The sequence below is a fragment of the Triticum urartu genome, unplaced genomic scaffold (genome assembly GCF_056163025.1).
Source record: "Triticum urartu cultivar PI428250 unplaced genomic scaffold, HENAU_Tu73 scaffold2, whole genome shotgun sequence".
Lineage (NCBI taxonomy): Eukaryota > Viridiplantae > Streptophyta > Magnoliopsida > Poales > Poaceae > Triticum > Triticum urartu.
This window is the reverse complement of record NW_028260368.1, coordinates 2,184,342-2,188,488: the sequence shown is the minus strand read 5'-3', so window position 1 is coordinate 2,188,488 and position 4,147 is coordinate 2,184,342. Positions and strand designations below refer to the sequence as shown.

Sequence of the window (4,147 nt, the reverse complement as noted above, 5' to 3'; positions counted from 1 at the left end):
ATAGTCAATTTGACTGGACTTAAGACTTTATTATGTTTTCTGAGAAAGAATAAGATATCATTATTCTCTTTAATAAACTTTTGTCTCGTACGGAATACTATATGATTTCACCGTTTGTTTCATCAGAAACAATCTGGGACGGAAGGATTCGAACCTCCGAGTAACGGGACCAAAACCCGCTGCCTTACCACTTGGCCACGCCCCATTTCGGGTTTTATGCGACACTAATAAACACTAGTATGTTTATTTGTTATTCGTCAATACCATTTCAATTACATAAAAAAGGAGGGATATTCTCTTGCTAGTATTCTACACATGCGGATAATATAGAATCAAAAAAATGCATTGATCATTACATGGAATTCTATTAAGATATTATATGAAAGTCGAATTTATTCCACTCTCATTTGAGAGTGCGAATACAAGGAGGTATTTTGTGTTTGGGAAAGTCCGAAGAAAAAAGATTTTGAATCTGCCTTTTCCTTCTTTCCCTTAAAAAAATAACTCAAGAAAAATCCAATTATTTACTCTACAAGAATGAAATGCTTGTTATGCCTAATATACTTAGTTTAACCTGTATCTGTTTTAATTCTGTTCTTTATCCTACTAGTTTTTTCTTTGCCAAATTACCCGAAGCTTATGCTATTTTCAATCCAATCGTGGATATTATGCCTGTTATACCTCTATTCTTTTTTCTATTAGCCTTTGTTTGGCAAGCTGCTGTAAGTTTTCGATGAAATCTTTAGTACTCTGTATGCCAAATTGAATGATGTGTTCATTCCAAAAAAATTTTAAAATGGGTAAAAGCCGAGAAGTTTTATATTTTTATATTATGAACCTTCGATTCTAAAATTTAAATTCTTCTACATTGAATGGGTAGCTACAGCAATAAATTTGGATCAGCCTTTCTACTCCCCTGCACCTAGGTTGAGCAGGTACCTAAAGGTACCTACACAATACCTAACCACCTAACCCTATTTTTGCTATTGATAAGAGTGCTTATTATAAAAGAATTCTTGCAATTTTTTTCAAGAATTCTTTTTTGCATTTTTAGGTATAAAAAAAAACCATCCTAGTGGATCCGTGTGGTAAGGAAAAACTGGTAATCTATTCCTTAAAAAAAAATCTTGGAGATTATGTAATGCTTACTCTCAAACTTTTTGTTTATACAGTAGTGATATTCTTTGTTTCACTCTTTATCTTTGGATTCTTATCTAATGACCCAGGACGGAATCCTGGACGCGAGGAGTAAAAATTCAGTTTTTTTTTTTCTTATTGGATTTGTTTCGTACATTTATCTATGAGAAAATCCGGGGGTCAGAATTCTTTCCAATTCGAAAGTCCCAAATGATCCAAGGGAGCGGAAAGAGAGGGATTCGAACCCTCGGTACAAAAAAATTGTACAACGGATTAGCAATCCGCCGCTTTAGTCCACTCAGCCATCTCTCCACGTTCCAAAGCGAAAGGTTTCCGTGATATGATATAGGCAAGAAATAAGAAATAACGGTTGCAAAAAACCCCTTTTTTTTCTTTCAAAAGTCTATAAAAATTATATTGCCAATTCCATTTTAATTATATTCTTTTTTCTTAATGTTAATAAAAAAAGAAGAAAATTCTTGTTTTTTCTTTCTAAAAATCGATATTGGCCGAGAGACAATCAAATAGATTTTCTCTTTAGCGGGCATTTCCATATAGGACTTGTTATAATTATAATAAAACAAGCAGGTTATATAAAAAAAACGCTTTTTTTGTCGATTATTTATCAAGAAAGCAAAAAGGGTTCTTATCAAATCCACCATAAAATTGGAAAGAAGCATAAAGTAAGTAGACCTGACTCCTTTAATGATGCCTCTATCCGCTATTCTGATATATAAATTCGATGTAGATGAAATTGTATAAGCGAATTTTTTTTATTTCCTTAGACTTAGACCGCGCAAGACAAGAATTTTTCGCTATTTACGATTTCATATTCTTGTTACTAGATGTTCTATAGGAATAAGAAGAAATCGCAACTCCTTTGCGCTACACATAAAATTGGATTTCGAAGGTCCATTTTTTTTTTTCAGAATCCTCTATTATTTTAGTTCTTCCACCCATGCAATAGAGAGGGAATGGGAAAAGAAGGGTTACTTTTATTTGCATTTTTCCCTTAAAAGATAGACTTTGAAATAGGAGTCTTGGAATAATGCTGAATTCAAAGGTTTATTTCTTTCTATAGTATAAGAAAAACAATTTATTTCTATTTCTATAGTATAAGAAAAACAAATAAATAGTATAAGAAAAACAAATCGAATCAAATTCATGGATTTACCACGACCTCGGTTGTGACTGTGACTCCATAGATAAAAATGGGAAATTTCTCTCTTCGAGACCATTGAAAAAGGGCATTGAACGAGAAAGAAATCGTCCACAGATAATAAAACTATCATATGCCTTGGAAAGTGATATGAGGTGCTCGGAAATGGTTGAAGTAATTGAATAGGAGGATCACTATGACTATAGCCCTTGGTAGAATTCCTAAAGAAGAAAATGATCTATTTGATACTATGGATGACTGGTTACGAAGGGACCGTTTCGTTTTTGTAGGATGGTCTGGCCTATTGCTCTTTCCTTGTGCTTATTTCGCTTTAGGGGGTTGGTTTACAGGGACAACTTTTGTAACTTCTTGGTATACCCATGGATTGGCTAGTTCCTATTTGGAAGGTTGTAATTTCTTAACCGCAGCAGTTTCTACCCCTGCCAATAGTTTAGCACACTCTTTGTTGCTACTATGGGGGCCCGAAGCACAAGGAGATTTTACTCGTTGGTGTCAATTAGGCGGTCTATGGACTTTTGTAGCTCTCCACGGGGCTTTTGCACTAATAGGTTTCATGTTACGCCAATTTGAACTTGCTCGGTCTGTTCAATTGCGGCCTTATAATGCAATCTCATTCTCTGGTCCAATTGCTGTTTTTGTTTCTGTATTCCTTATTTATCCACTGGGGCAATCTGGTTGGTTCTTTGCGCCGAGTTTTGGCGTAGCAGCGATATTTCGATTCATCCTTTTCTTCCAAGGATTTCATAATTGGACGTTGAACCCATTTCATATGATGGGAGTTGCCGGAGTATTAGGTGCGGCTCTGCTATGCGCTATTCATGGAGCGACCGTAGAAAACACTCTATTTGAGGACGGTGATGGTGCAAATACCTTCCGTGCTTTTAACCCAACTCAAGCTGAAGAAACTTATTCAATGGTCACTGCTAACCGCTTTTGGTCCCAAATCTTTGGTGTTGCTTTTTCCAATAAACGTTGGTTACATTTCTTTATGCTATTTGTACCCGTCACCGGTTTATGGATGAGTGCTATTGGCGTAGTTGGCTTGGCTCTGAACTTACGTGCCTATGACTTTGTTTCCCAGGAAATCCGTGCAGCGGAAGATCCTGAATTTGAGACTTTCTACACCAAAAATATTCTTTTAAACGAGGGTATTCGTGCGTGGATGGCAGCTCAGGATCAGCCTCATGAAAATCTTATATTCCCTGAGGAGGTTCTACCACGTGGAAACGCTCTTTAATGGAACTTTCGTTTTAGCTGGTCGTGACCAAGAAACCACCGGCTTTGCTTGGTGGGCTGGGAATGCCAGACTTATCAATTTGTCCGGTAAACTGCTTGGAGCTCATGTAGCTCATGCCGGATTAATCGTATTCTGGGCCGGAGCAATGAACCTATTTGAAGTGGCCCATTTCGTACCAGAAAAGCCCATGTATGAACAAGGGTTGATTTTACTTCCACACTTAGCTACTCTAGGTTGGGGAGTAGGGCCAGGGGGGGAAGTTCTAGATACTTTTCCGTACTTTGTATCTGGCGTACTTCACCTAATTTCCTCCGCAGTCTTAGGCTTCGGTGGCATTTATCACGCGCTTCTGGGACCCGAGACTCTTGAGGAATCTTTTCCATTCTTTGGTTATGTCTGGAAAGATAGAAATAAAATGACTACAATTTTGGGTATTCACTTAATTTTGTTAGGTCTAGGTGCTTTTCTTCTAGTACTCAAGGCTCTTTATTTTGGCGGTGTATATGATACCTGGGCCCCTGGGGGGGGAGATGTAAGAAAAATTACCAATTTGACCCTTAGTCCCAGTGTTATATTTGGTTATTTACTAAAAT

The 4,147-nt window shown here is 37.0% G+C and overlaps 1 non-coding gene across 1 annotated transcript; it reads right to left on the bottom strand.

Annotated features, from left to right (window-relative positions):
• Positions 1-1,361: 1,361 nt before the first annotated feature.
• TRNAS-GCU (transfer RNA serine (anticodon GCU)) lies at positions 1,362-1,449 on the bottom strand. Its single transcript has one exon. It is a non-coding gene; the product is annotated as a tRNA-Ser (tRNA).
• Between the last annotated feature and the right edge of the window lie 2,698 nt (positions 1,450-4,147).